Source organism: Silurus meridionalis, chromosome 12 (genome assembly GCF_014805685.1).
Source record: "Silurus meridionalis isolate SWU-2019-XX chromosome 12, ASM1480568v1, whole genome shotgun sequence".
Classification (NCBI taxonomy): domain Eukaryota; kingdom Metazoa; phylum Chordata; class Actinopteri; order Siluriformes; family Siluridae; genus Silurus; species Silurus meridionalis.
In genome coordinates, this window is record NC_060895.1 from 13,137,369 (window position 1) to 13,153,425 (window position 16,057).

Here is a 16,057-nt window from a genome sequence, read left to right on the forward strand (position 1 = left end):
ATGTGGCATCATTTTTACACTGCTTTAAAAAAAAATGTGCATGTAACTAAAACACGTCTCAGTTTTTGGCACACTCCGCCCCATGTGCATCTCCCTGCCCAGACTGTGCGTAACATTTCTGTAATTACACCTGTGGTCTAAATTTTGGTATTAACTCCTCAGTAAATACTCAACTCAAATCTGATTCGCAGCCCTGAGTGTGGAAATGTATTTTACTATACCTCCTGCCCTGTGTGCCTCTGTGAGCTGAAACAAGGTCTGTTGGTTTAAAAGATGGCCATGAGTGTGCTTGTTTGTTTAAGCTGCAGATTATGCAGCTGATAAAGCCTGGCTCACAGCAGAGACACGACAGGAGAAGAGAGAAGGAGAAATCCTGCTGTGGTCCCAGTTCACAGCCCACTGTCCACTAAATACCATTCAACCAATCACCAGCGCATAAGCCTTCACACTCCCTCTCCCAGTCTACTGGAACCAGAGAGACCAGGCCTGCACTCACAATGAGGGATTTAGAGTCCTGCACCTGGGCCAAAACGTGAAAAACCTAGATTTCATTAATCCCTCAAGCTAGTGGGAAAAAACCTGATAGATTCCACACTAGAAGGTTGTAGGACGCTCTGGGCTTTGCTCTCATCACTTATTTCTTGTGTGTGAAAACAGCACAGTGCTTCAAGTGCATCACCTGGCTCCTTTTCTCTTGCTTCATGTGCCCTGTTGGTCACACATGGGTCTCCACATAAAGCTAACGTGGAGGAAATGTGTTAGCAGCTGCACAAGGTGCTAGTGCCAATAATGACTGTCTGTGCACAAAAGCAACATTGAACTGTGTGGAGTCTGACAGTATTAAGAGTTTTCTTTATATAGACATGGCTAAGAAGGCGAGGTTATCCACACTGTTCTTTCAGCTTTACTTTATTGTTCCGAGTTTTTGGGTAATGGATATTTTTCGACACTCACGTAAAGTAATATATATATACTGATCAATCATAACAGTGACATGACATTATAACATCATGACTAGTGAGTGAATAACTCTGATTATCTCTTTACTGTGGCACCTGTTAGTGAGTTGCGTATATTAGGCAGCATGTGAACATTTTGTCCTTAAAACAGACTTGTCCGGCGACAGGGTCATGGGTGGCCAAGGCTCATTGATGCAAGTAAGAAGCGAAGGCTGGACCTTGTGGTCCAATCCAACAGACAAGCTCCTGTCGCTCAAATTGCTGAAGAAATTAATGTTCAACTGGACAGAAATGTTTTTGGCAGCAAAGGCAAAAAAGAACACAATATTAGGCAGGTGGTCATAATGTCATGCCTGATCGGTGGCCATAAACTTATGCCTGGTATACACACACACACACACACATACACACACACACACACACACACATATACAGTAGAGTATAAGTATTTAATAATTTGATTTGTTTGACACTCATTATTTGCTGTACTGTGCAGATGGACAACAAAAATAAATCATCATCTTCAGAACTTCTATATCACTGTGCAGATATCCAACTTCTAAGAGTTTTATTACAGATTATGAACCCAGGTTTGAATTCAGGCTTTTCACAATATTTGTTACCACTGTTAATTATATTTGAACTTAATCATACTTTAATCTCCAATTATTGAACTATGATAAATGCATTTTAGTTCATTCAGTCTTTAATTTCAATAAAACATGAATCCCTTCCAATAATACATCTATATATCCTCTAACCCACTAATATAATATTGCTATCTTGCATCTAGTGCACATTCTTTGGTTGCAATCATCCAAAAGAACCAAATGATCTGGTTTCATAGAATCATGCAGGCTATTCTAAGAATAAATCAAACAGTCTACTTAGAAAATGATAGATCCATCCAAAGCACTTGGTACCATCTGAATATTTGAACCAGCCATGACAGCATTTTTATAGCAAACAATAAAAGCCACATAGACCCAAAATTGACTCTTGTGTATTCAGTCTTCACTTGATTAACCTGAATGAGATGAATCCAATATTAAACTATAAATTGAGTATTTGCCAACAAGCTTGTTTAAACTTAAATATCTAAAATCGATAATTTATTTTACACCTCACCTTTACATCCATATGTGATCCTGTGGCCCTGAACTAAAAAGGACTCGGGGCATAAAAGCATCAGTGCCCAACCTAAATAATGCTTTTGTGTGAAAAAAACACAAACCCACTGAAAAATCTAGTGGAAAGCCATCCAGAAGAGTGGAGGTGGTATTGTATTAATGCTCGTGGCTTTGGATTGGGCGCATATCGGGGTGAGAGTCTGGTGTCCACATACATTTGCACATATAGCGTTGCTGCACTCACAATTTAAAAGCTCTTCCACAAAGGCCATAAAGATCATGCAGAGGAAGCCCTGACCCAAAGTTAACACATTGTAGCAATATTTTCTAAAGTGCTTTGTCATACTTCACATCTCATTTTCTTCTCAGGCTTCTGGATATAACTATAGATCAATTGCTAAACTATTGACAGGACACATCAATAAACACAGCGACAGCATATTGTACTCTTCGTTAGCTTACCACTCCTCAACAATCTTTTCCTTCTGCCCCCTAGCTGCCAACAGTCCATGCCGCTTTATAACCACAGGCGGGCCAAATTAATGGCAAGATCATTTATAAAGCCGTGGTCTTTCACCGTTAATTACTTTGTATAATTTCTGCTCCAATATTCATCAACTGCCTCTTTTGATAGACATAGCAGTATTAAAACCCCAGTATGTAATTCTATGATCTGCACAGCAGTGTATATAATGAGCAATAAATCAACTTTCATTTACTGTCTATTACGAGCTATTAATCTTTGCTGTGTTACTCAGAGTGTAACACTGAAGCCAGCTGTCCCTCTGCTCCATGCCCTCGCAAACAACACTTTCGGATCTTTCATGGATATGAATGCGTGCCATCAAACGCGGCTCAAAGTGAATCAATGATGCTAATCAAAAGTTCAAGTCTAGGTGCTATCTTTTTCCCTATGTGGCACTTTCTCCCCTTTTCCCAATAACCTTTTTCTTCACGCCTTCTCCTTGAGCAGGACTGTGATCTCACGCCACATGCTCAGATGACTCGCATGAGCATGTTTGACTGATCTTGAGCGTCTGATAGTCTGAACATCATCTTCACACCTAAGTGTTTGGAGCTGGAATTTGTTGAGATGGGAAAGAGCAACGTAGGGTAATTGAGGTACGGTTGTGGGAGAAAAAAAAAGCAGAGCTATGAAAGCTGAGAAAACACAACAAAAGCCACACTGAAAGCTGAGTGGGAAGAAAGCAAGAAACAGAAAAACATAAGAAAAAAAAGAAATTAAGAACCATGGAGTGTATTTTAGTGCGAATGTGAATATGCATATAGAGTGCAGAGGTTGCACAATTGTAAGAAAAAATTACATTTTTCTCAAGCATTCGATAAACTATTTTAATATGTTTATACTTTTTATACAAGACATACCATAATGCTGCCAAAATCTCACATCTGTCAGGTACAATTTACTGTAACATCCAGTACTGTCAGCTAATTCAATAGCACACATTTATATTCATGTATTTATTCTAATATGTTTCTTTATTAACATCTAATTCACGGGAACTGAGCTGCACACGCCACATAAGACTTGTAATAAAAGAATTTAAAAATGTGCTCTGGCTTGATCGTTTTGCTTCAGGATACATAACACCACCCCATCGCTATTATTTTTCTATAACAGGACCATGAATACCATGTCTTACTTATTTGTTTGCTTTCTTCAAAAGAGTAAAAGACTCTAGAACTAGAATACATGCTGCAGCTATTTCAAAAGACGAACTGCATACTAAAGCTTCCCTGTGGCAAAGGCTTATAGGTTTCCGTTACAAAAAGTCCTATCTTTCAGCTAATTCAACTAACGCAAGCTGAAGGCAGCGGGCTACGAAAGGACCGGCTGGGTCCATGTTTGAAGCGTGCACAGAAAGCCATGACTCCCAAAGGTCAGCTCAAGAAACATCAAAACGTCCACTGAGGCAGCTGTGGAAACAAGCTCTGCTTTACAGTCACCAATCAACAAACAAGCGCTCCCCGAGTGGCCTGCAGACCTCGGCTGTTCACTGTGGGAACGCAGGGACTCGGGAGTGGGCACAAACATCAGAATCATCCCAACTGTCTCTGATGATCACTCAATGTTAGCGCACAACATGCAAAATGCACAAGGAGAAGTTTTATTTTAATGTGAAGAAATGCAGTGGTGTCTTAACTTTAAAATAGAGCAATGTAATGAGATATAAGTCCATATCATCAATATTTTTTGCTTGATTCTTTTGATTCAGCCTTATATCAAGCTACACTATTCCAATAACGTTCACTGATAATGGAGACGGGTGTTTTTCTGAGAAGAAAGGAGAGCAACGCATGCCTCCACCTAACCCACAACTATTATACCAAAATCAATCTTCCCTGAAGGCCACAGTCGTGTCTGTGGAAGGGATAGATTGCTGCTATCAAATAGACATTTACATCTGAGAAATGTGGTCAGTGGCAACATTATATCTGTATTCCCATCCGCTACCCCGCACTCCATCAGACATTTATCCTCATAACCTTCCCATTATACACCGTGCGTTGACCATCAGTTGCCGTCTGAACAGCACAACTCCTCTGTAAAAGTGTTCTATTGCTGCAATGCTAGCCTTCCAAATGGTCCCTTTAACGTGTTGATGTGATTCCCTTAATGATAGTGTTCTTGGAGGTGCCATCTAAGAGTCAATCGGTATTCAATCTGAGCTTTAATATCATTTGTAAATGCTAAAACACTTAGATGGTATTGAAAACGTACTGTCTTAAACTAGATTCTCGGCTGTTACAAGTTTTAGCTGCGCTCTAAGATGAACTCCAAGATTATTCCCGCCCTGGGAGTAGTCCTGTACCTGCGCATACAGTAACTTAGCAACTGGGACCATGTGACCACACACTACAACCTACAGGGATTATAACGCTACACCTCGGGGTATACAATGCTGGAAGGGAAGTCCTCAATCCATGTCCTTTCCAATCCCTCGCCTTCCTCCACTGCATTTGTAATTTATTTTGTGATTTCAGCAAGCGAAGCATTCAGCAGATAGGGGGGTCTGTCTCTTCCATTACAGTAAAAAGCCCTCTGCGTTAGGGCTGCTCCTGAAAAACTGATTACGGTGCTTTGGTCAGATCAAGCAAAACAGACATCATAAGCCTTAGAGGCTTTGGAAAGGGACAGGAAAAGAAGACTACACACAAACACACACACATATCCAATATAAAAGCATACTCCCAGTTTAAATCTGTAAAAATGCTGAAAATCCTCATGATTTAATAGTTTTTGAGTGCAGAGTCCCGCTGGCCAGTTTCCTTTACAGTCAGAGTCGAGGTCAAATAGAGCCATGTCTCCTACTGACGTGTAGGTCACACACACTGCTTTGAGCTCTCACTTTACCCTCCACATCCTACAGCTTCATTAGAGCCCTGCTATGCACACTCACACCTCCTCATGATTGATAATTAAAATTTGATGTAGAGACGGACTGCCCAGTGTGTTAGGTGGATCCCTTTCATTCATAATTGATTGGCAATCATTCTGGCGATTATCAGCACAGCGAGTCCGTGTTGCAGTTGAACTGAAGGCAGGACTCGTAGCTGAATCCAGCGTGCCAGCTAATCAGTGTAACCGACCCAGGGATTGCAATGGAAGAGCTACAAAAGCCTCAAATCAAAAATACATTTGAAAAATATCAAAAGGTCCACCATATAAAGCTTTTCTACCAAATGCTATGATGGTGTAGCAAAATATTATAAACAATGTCTCATATCATGTGTTGTTTTTATATCTTTTTACTGTACTATTCCTGGACACAACACTTATACCCATTTTCAAACAGGGTACCAATTGCAGGGCCTGTGTGGAAGTAAGAATGTTGCAGATCATTTAAAAACTGTAAGATGGAAGCAATCAATAATCTTCAGCAATTCCCATCTGACAAACATCACAAAAACTTACTTTACACCCTCAAAAAAAAACAGCCACAGGTAAAGGAAAGTTGACAATTTAAAAGTAAAATGTGATAAATTGCAAGTTGGGCTGCCAAGCACCACCAGAACCTCTTCAATGCTCCTTGATATAGATTTCACAATTCTCTGAAACTGTACTGTAGAATTTTAAACACTTCATCTGAAAGATATTCTCTCAGTAGGTGTTTGGATGATGGTGTAAGAGAGAACATACATCATTCTAAAATCTCACACAAGTCTGGTGACTGTAAAAAGGCCATAGCATATACATTATATTTATCCCCTTCATACCATTTGCTCAGTACACCAAATTTCATTCATGTGTCCCTTGTCTATGTTCAGTCTAGGTACAGAGAGTTGTTCCTATTCAAATTAGTAACTGCAGTGTGCCTTACCACATACAAAAAAAAACATTATTAATGTATTAAAGTCTTACTGTCTCCTTCTCCCTTTACTTGCAGGCAAAAAAAAATGTCTGAAGTAAAAGACAGAGACAGAGTAAGAGTGACTTGAGTTGAGAGAGCTTCATCTATATCACAGTACCAGCAATCCTAAGAGCAAACAGGGCCTAAATTTAAATTGCAAACCAGACAGGGGTCCAGCACTGAGCATCATCATGTTAAAGTTCAGGACAGGAGAGCCTTCATGTGAAGCACAGAGATTTCTTTTAAAAACTGGGGGGAAACAGCTGCAGTCTATAAAGGTTTCCTGTCGTTTGAAGACTGCCTCAGCAAAGTCCCAAATTCACTAAATCCTGGCTTTGTGGTGTAATTGGTGTATGGATCAGTATCAGAGTCAATTTGAAGTTCTACTAATTACTAAGTTTACGTTTGTTTAAATTTTCAAAGTTCTCTTCTCCTACACCATGTATTATAAACAGCATTTTCCTCGCTGCTTATTAGCAGGCAATATGCAAATGAACGCTAACCTAAGTGGAACAAGCCAATTATTTCAGTGTTTGACTTATCAATTTGAGAGAGGAAAACACCTGCTTGTTTTAATCAATCAATCCTACTTTCAGCCTCATGTGCTACTAGATGGCTAGATAGCTAAATTATAGGAAATTAAACAGTAGAAAGTAGAAAAAAACGTTTGTGCTCATACAAAATCAGTTCACATGTAGCCATAGCAACAGATTACTCAGCTGTGTATATGTTCACAATTGACTAGCTACCTAGATTACATGTTGCTGTCATTAATTCATGAATTTAAGTTCAGAAGCTGCTCAGTCCAGCTTAGTGTAAATCCAGAGTGTATTTCAATAACACATGATAGTTATAATACGAATGGGAAATGATAATGCAAGCAATTACAGGACACCATGCATATATATTATCCACTAATGGTCATTCAAAGTCTGCTAATCATCTACTGGTATGTTTTTGGGAGGTTGGGGAAAAAAACCAAGGACCCAGAGGAATCGCACCAGACATGGGAGAAAATGCTCAACTATGCAGAGACAATACAGAGGCAGTAACCCAAGTTCACGACCGAGCCGAGATGTGTAGAGCAGTGAGGCGGATCTGTGCTGACCCCAGTGTTCAGATATTATAAAGAATATTATTTTTCTATATAACTCACTAGACTTTAGACTTTATTGTCATTGTACTGCTGGACAGAACAACGACATTATAATGCTATTCCATGAGCTCCTCAGATTTGAATACACTAAGAGTAGTGTGTGGCAAGTGCTATGCTGCTAAATTGTTTATGTTTTATAAACTCTATGGACAAAATTGTTTTTACAACCTTGGCTATCTGTCCAAAGAGCAGTTATGAAGGCTTTATGCTTAATTAATAGAGTTATTATTATAGTTAAACAGCGCACTGAGTGCCATGAATGATCAGTCCTAGCTAGCTTAATGATTTGCTGAAACATCTGTTTCCAACCTATAAACAATGGGCAAAGATGATATTCTGTCAGTCAAGGCCTTGGACCATGTGCTGGTGTTTTGCAATAATACGCTTTTTATTCATTTCTATTGGCTCACAGTGGCAGAAATTTGCTGCTAATCAAGTGTTAGCCATATGGCTGATAATGCAATCGCAGAATAGTTGCAACATGGCAAAATGAAAGAGAATAATACTGCTGGAACACCTGTGCCCCTGCGTACTTCCACGCCATTGATAGTGACTGGATCCTTTAAAAAAGAGGAGTTTTGTTTTGCTTTGGCAGTGTTTGCTGCTCAGTGAGGGAAGGTAAAGCAGGTCAGTTTACAGCTCTTTCATAAGCATTGTCCTTCCTGTTGGTTGAGCTGGATCAGCAGTGCGAATCCCATAGCTCACACTTAGCCTTACACACACTCCTTTTGGGTCTGCAATGTTTTAATCTCTTCACAGCTACCCACATTCACACACGGGCACGTGCACAACACAAAGTGAACACGTTCGCACATTCACCCAAGTCTCCGTGCAGATAAGGGAGGAAAACTCAGAGTTGTTTTTGTTTGCAAATCCAGTTTGTGTGCTGTTATTTACAGCATTAAGGTGGCAGGCTAGGAAATGAAGGTAAGTGGTTTCACAGGGACTTTGGAGTGAAGCGAATGAAACAGATACTGAGGTAGTGATTGCATTGGTGCATGAGGTGCTGGCAGAGGAAGATCTGCAAGCTCACCGTTACATAACTGTGCAGACTCTGTTGACAAACTAAAGCATTTCCACTAAGATTTAAAAGCAAAGTTGTGAATGAGGCCCAAGAACTATGCTAAAGTTTTGTTCAATTCAGTACAGTACAAAAATCATTTTCAGGATCATATGGCCTGGCCAATAGAAAATGAGTGCACATGCACGAACTGGATTCCTGACTGAGTATCATATTAAACAGAAGTGAATAAGACCAGCCTAAGCAACTACAAACACTGCATATAAAACAAATCAAGGGTAAATGAAGAAGCTTTAAGCTATGCGGATTGAAAGCACTTCCCTCTGATAGAGGATGGCTTAAAAAGAAAGCCTGCCACTCTTTCATACAAACACACGCACACACACGCACACACATACACGTCTGTCTTTCCCTGTCAGTAATCTCTCTCTTTCTCTGCACAAGAAAAACGACCTCTAAATTTAGCATCAGATTTATCATGCAGAAGCAGAGGCTCCAGCACATCCAGCACAGGGTGGGGGGAAAACTGAGTGAAGGAGGCGTGCCTAACCAGGCACTGCATGTCCATCACGGGTCACTCTCTCAACCAACGAAATGCTCGAACAAATTTCAAACGGGGTGCATTCTCTGCAGGCAGTCGTACCATCTCTGTCTGACACCCAGAATTAACCATGTGGGTGAAGTGAAAGTAAGAAGAGCTCCCGGGATAGAGCAGTGTCCATACCGTGTTTGGGGAAAAGGCCTGCGACTGTGGTTGAGTGAAGGACAACCACTAAGCAAGGACACAAACACACACACACACACACACACACACACACACAAACACACACACAAACACTGTAGCACTTAGTCCAACTTCTACCAAACAGACAGTGACTTACTGCACACCCAACATCTCACACACACACACACACACATGCTTACAGAGAGAAGCAGGGAAACAGGATGCTACATCTGACAAGTCAACACTGTCAGCACTCATGACAATGCTCTGTGCAATATGAGCACTCCATCCATATACTGCCAGTGCAATGCAGAGATAAATAAATAAATGGAGTGATATTTTACTGATATAATAAAAACAGAAAATCCATTCTGCAATACATAAATGATACAATACATTTTTACAAATGAAAAAAACAAAAACAAAAGTTACTTAAAAATATGGATGAAGAATTAATGACTGAAATGATAGTCCCCGAATAATTAGTTTGATTGCAAATTTCCAATTACATTTCTCAATTATTTAACCAATCTAGAAACAAAATAGTTTAATTGTGCTTTATCAATGTATCACTTTTAAATGAGGGAAAGCGTTCAATTTTCTCATATTTCTCTGTGCTCGTTCAAATTTGACTACAAACAAATGAACTAATTAGTTAATAAGCTGCCATGTTTATTAAACCAGTGGGGTTTCATTTATCAACTTTATGGAGGATACACTGTTCATGTCACCCAAACATCATATTTATTTTAAATACTAACACAAAAATAGCACTTTAGGGGAATTGGTAGCGCAGTGGATAAGCTGTTGCATTTCTGCTCAGAAGGCCATGGGTTCAAATCCCAGCACCACCAAACTGCCTCTGCTGGGCCCTTGAGCAAGGCCCTTAACCCTTGATTGCTCAGATACATAAGTGAAATAACTGTAAGTTGCTCTGGATAAGGGCATCTGCCAAATGCTGTAAATGTTATAATATGTGACTTATTTACTAGTGAACATTGTTCATTTCCAATATTTTCTGCCAATTAAACACTTACATTTTACACTGTAGAAGAACTCACCCTATTTGCAGAACAAGTGTTGGCTATCATGAGTCATAAACATGTAATAAAGTATAATGAAACCTTACATAATGAAATATAGTGAATAGAAGGACTAATCAGCAAAGATAAGATCATATTTAAATTCAGATTCCGGCTCAATGTAACAAGCCGATGCAATAAAACACTATATTAAGAAGCAAAATCACTAAGCAGATGGCAATAGAGTGTTTGAGCTGTTTTTTTAGGACAGTTTTAATATTGGTAAACTGCTTAAAAGGCAAAGATACTAAACTTGATCATCATATTTGGTTCATTTCGTAACTTTATATAAAAAATCATATTATATGAAGATCCTGATAACAATCAAGGAGAAGATTGATTAAGTTGGACTATCACAGGGAGGAGAGAGCAAGTGAGAGAGAGAGAGAGAGAGAGAGAGAGAGAGAGAGAGAGAGAGGATGTACAGAAAGAAAGAGAGGTATAGAGATTTGTGGAGAGAGCTGGACTATCACAGAGAGGAGAGAGGAAGTGAGAGGGAGAAAGATAGATAGAGAGAGTGAGGGGGTACAAAGAGAGAGAGAGAGAGAGAGAGAGAGAGAGAGAGAGAGAGAGAGAGAGAGAGAGAGAGAGACAGAAAAGAGGGAAAGAGAGGGATGTACAGAAAGAGAGAGAGGTATAGAGATTTGTGGAGAGAGCTGGACTATCACAGGGAGGTGAGAGAAAGCGAAGGAGCTAGAGAGAGAGAGAGAGAGAGAGAGAGAGAGAGAGAGAGAGAGAGAGAGTGTGTGAATGAGAGAGACAGACAGAGAGAGTGGGTGGAGAACCCCAGCACTACTTGACTGTGTGTGAGACATGGCAGCTAACAGCAGCTTTAAAGAGTGTCTCAGTGCTGCAGCGCCTGCAGGGGCGGATATGGAGGCCTGTCTGCTCCTACAGGGAACTTCAGCACGCTTGGCAGCCTTCAGCTCTGGGAGAAACCCTAAATGAAAGCTCCCAGATGCTCCAAACTGAGTTTGTCACTGTGTAATAACTTGTCTAAACTGCTGACGTGTTTCGAGGGCTCATGTCCCGCCCCAAGGTCTGAACCATGAACAAATAACATTTTCCCAATCATAACAATGTGTCACGAAAGGTTCTCCAAACAGGTCATTTATTAAGCAACAATGTTTGTGTGCATAAAGAGGAGATTGAAACGCATAAAGATTTCATGTGCAATACAACTGCTAGGTTAATTATGACGATCTGTTTGATATGAAATTTGCTGTGAAAATCAATTTTGTACAAAGTTCACTATTGAGAAAAAAAAGGGAGGATATGGTTCGTTTTTCAGCAAAATAAAAAAGAGGCAACACATCAGTTTGAGCTCTGGAGTGCTGAGTTAAAGTCACAGTGCATGTCAGGTCTCCTCACAGTACGTTTTTTGTCTTTCTGGAAGTGGTACAGCACCAACCTGCAACTCTAAATTTTACACAAAGAAACCTTTTTTAGCTCTTCTACTTCAGAGGAAAATGTCGACCTCAAAGCAACAATGTCTAGTTGATGTGCAGCCAAGAACTGCAACGAATCCTGTAACACCAAACAGCATTGATTTTTCTTCGTGACCTTCCAACAAGATTGAAGTGAGGGTTACTGAGGAACAGCATGTCTCAGTGCACATTCTTATCAGAATACCTTAGTGCAGTAAGGACTCGATATATAGCGCCTTTACACATTAAATTAATCTTCACCTCTCTCTTTCTCACAGATGGGGCTGTTTTGGCTCTGCCCTAGACATGTTGCCGCACTAGGCCTCCATTAGATCCCTGTGCTTCTGCTGATCAAAACAAATCAAAGGAGGGGGAAAAAATCCAAAACAAAGAACCACATCCTCAGAAATACTGTAATTGGGTGTGTTTGAAAAAGAAAGAGGAGAAGGTGTTGAAGGTGAAAAAAAAAAGGGGGGGGGGGGTTTAGGGTGGTTGCAAAAGATCATTGAGTGCTGGAACCTAAATGGAGTTTTGTCAATGGCCATGTTGAGAGCACCTCTTTTTCTCGCTTTTCTGCATGCCTGTTCCCCTCATTAGTGTCACTCAATGGTAGTTAGTGCTGGGTTTGCAACAACGACTATGAATTTTCCTCTATAGCTTCTCCTGCCGGTGTGAACACATCATCCCTGCTCACAGACAAAACAAGCAAAAAGACAAAAGATGCCTAAAAAAATGAAGAAATAAAAAAGAGACATCAGCCGTTGGCGGCGTTAAAGCCGCCTCACCTGCTTCACAACTGAGGTGGTCATTCTCGCATCGCCATTTTTTTTGCTTTAACTAATCCAAAAAGACGCATGGTTTGATTTCCGCTGTCTTCAATTTTACTGCACGTGTAATTTGGCTAGCTAAGACGCAAGCACTAAAAGAGGCAGATCTGTCTTGTTATCATAGATGAACACATTCGTCGCACCCCGCTGCAAATCTCTCATCCCTGAGCAACTCAGGTTCTACACGATATTTAAACCGAGCTTCACAGACATCAAAGATGTGTGACGGATTAAGCAAAGGCCCTTTTATCAAATCTGCTTTTCTCAAACAGCAGAGAAACACATGCTGAACATTTCCAGCTAGCAAAGAGGCGAAAATAGCTACATTGCCAAGCTGTCAGCACGAGGGGCAAAATGAAAGCAGCGTGCAGTGGTGATGGCGGAGAGGGACTGAGTCACGCCTGCACGTAGATCTTAATTGGCATTGGATGGCAGCAGAGGGCTGTTTGTTGATGGGAGACTTTCGGGGGGATGTACAGGGGATCTCCAAGCTGCCTCGTTTCCTCAAGAGCCAGGGTCCTCGCTACTTCACAGTGGCATCTCATGGACTTCATTAAAAACTCAACCTGCAGTTTTCCCTCTCATCAGCGAGCCACTCCCTGAGCAACGTCTGCTGCTTTGTATCTAAGAAGGTGTGAAATATTTATTTTTGCTTGAAACAAGCACAAGGCAGGGAGTGAGGTTGGGGATTAAAAAGAAAAAAACAGCATGGCAGACACATACATGGGATAGGGAAAAAATTAAATTGAGAAGGGAAAAAAATGAGACCACAGCAGGAGTAAACTCAATTCCCACCTCCTTTTGCAAATCCCAAGCCAGGCTGAAGCCTCGGAGCTGAGGATGTAGCTCAGGGAGCAGAACAAGTGCAGGCATTGTTTTGACAGCTCTCGTGGTGGTAAATGCCAGGACGTCTCTCCACTCAGGCTTGTTGTCTGATGTGTCTCTGCTGAAACTGAACGATCCTATCATGCTATGTGCTGGGTCTTTTTACTTCCTGTTTTTTTTGTCCTCCCCCAACCAATTTTCTCTTCATACACTTCAAGCTTAGATTGCATTTTTGAAAAGAACGTCACTCATTAGGCTGATTATTGCCAGTGGCTTGCAATTGGCTGGTGAGAGTCTGGTGAAATAAAGTCGGTGAAACAGAGGGTGGCTGCTTGGAGCTTTCAATCGCAAACTCATTACACAGTGTCTAACAGTGTTTGGAACTGGTGTCAGCAAAATGACACAATAATCTTTTAAAGGCTGCAAAAGCAATGGCCGGGAGCCAGAAGCGCCAAGAACAAGCACAAAGGAGGGGTGAAAAGGGTAAGATCTCCTGCGGTCCGGAGAAAACAGAGGCCCAAATTCCAGCGAGGACAAAACTTCAGCTTTGTCAGCTGGCAGACTAGCTTTTCTAACAGCCCATAACATTACAGCGCTGGACTGCGTGCATGCACTGTAATATGATTAAGAGATTACAGACTCACCAGTACATGGCATATAAAAAGGCACAAAGTACAGCTTTCACCCTGTCCACACTATAATGATCAGACACAAAGGGAACCAGACAATAGGAATGCTTTCGGTAAAATGCAGAAGGAAGAGCCAAGCTTAAAAAGAACTGAAGCGATAAAAATTTGATCAACCTGGATAGATTCCACCTACGGGCTTGTTATAACAGCATGATAGCTTAATTAAAAAGAATACATAGCTTTGGGGTAATGACAGTTTTCTCGGAGGGAATATCAGATCTGCAGAATCCTTTGCCTGCCCAATATCACTCCGAATATCAATTAAAATCTTGTCAGGACATGCAAAGATGTGTTATGCAAATGTGGTGTGAAAGACAAAAACACCAAAATAGCAATAACAAAAGCAGCAAAAAAGCCATCCCTAGCCATCTCCAATGTGCGCAGTGCACACAGTTAAAAAGTTGATAGCAAAAACAAATGCCCGTTTCAGCTGGTTCTCATCTGTAAAAAAGAAATATTTGCATGTCTGTTCTTTGATTAAAAAAAAGTTGTACCTTTGTACGTGGATTAATAGGAATTACAACAGGACAAGTGAGTTTCTCTAAAGTTTCTTTTCCTCATATAGCTGGATGTCACAGAAATCGTGTCAGGTTTCATCTGGATTTTTATCTGGGTTTCATCTGGTCACCACAGTGTAAAAACAAGGTTTCCAAGGCTACCTGTGTAAAACTACCATCCCTTAAATGCCACTCAAGGTACAGTCAGTGCTCATGCTTTCGTTTGGGAAATAAAAAGCAAGCCAGCATTGGATAGACAAAACAGTGTGGCTATTTAGAGCTTTTTCTACTTCACTGCACTTGTTTATTTGCACACGCTTACACGCTTCATGCCGTTGGGCTGCAGGAGGAGGCGGTAATGTATTTGCATCATACTTACTATTTGCCAGTTGTCCAGGCTCGCAAATCTCCTTTCGTGATTGGAGAAGAGGGTGCTAATGTATTTGCCTGGAATTCATCATTTACCAGCTTTCCCGGCACAAGGAATAGCGGAGATACGCGAGCACAGAAGAAATGCTGCTAGAGCCTGGCGCTTTAATACCCCCATTCATTCTAAAGCCACTCTGAGCCAAAAAGCAGCATTCGGCCTGGGGCCCTGCGGTCTGCGTTTGGACCAGCCTCGCTGGCACAACAGTGAGAGAAACAGTGCGTCATTTCCCCTCCACTGATTTCCCACTTTGAACAGAATGGAAAAAGTTCTTTATTTCAATTAGCCAGCCAAGTGTGCTATGGACACCTGCCACCTAGCAAGCACTCTTTCTCTCTTCACCTCCTCCCAGTCACTTGGGGAAAATGCTGCCTTCCATAAGCTGATCAACAACCAGTCTGTCTCACTGAACCTCAAACTAACGCACTATAAAGCACTGATCTCAGAGCACAGATAGCAACTGCTCTCAAAAGGCTCACGGCACAGCCGGGAAGTAGCAGTTCAGGTGTAAAGGCCATGGCACAAATGCTCAGCAAACGGTAAAGTAGGGCACAGAGCACATGGCTAACATGTCTGCATGCATAGGAAAATCTCTGCCAAAATAGCCAATGAAGGTAGCGAGATAATACACGCCAATGGCAGTGTTCATGTTTCTAGGTCATGAAAATAACATCTCTGCTGATGATCTTCCTTTTAAGTAAGGGCGACATTTATGTAAACTTTAGGTTCATGAAGTAAGATGATATTTCCATAATCTGGAAATAAGTGTTAATAGGCAATAGATAAATATAGAGCATAATAGGCGATCTGAGACCAACTTGCTAGCCATTAACTTCAGATGTATCTATGTCAAAATCGTTTGCAGATGATAAGCACATGACTAAGATGTTTTTTGGTTGTTGTTAATTCAAAGGAAATGT

General features: G+C 40.9%; 1 protein-coding gene across 7 annotated transcripts in view; it reads right to left on the reverse strand.

Moving 5' to 3' along the window:
• LOC124394376 (RNA-binding protein Musashi homolog 2) overlaps positions 1 to 16,057 on the reverse strand; it is a 229,593-nt gene that overhangs the window by 207,744 nt on the left and 5,792 nt on the right. The gene's annotated exons all lie outside the window — the stretch shown is intronic.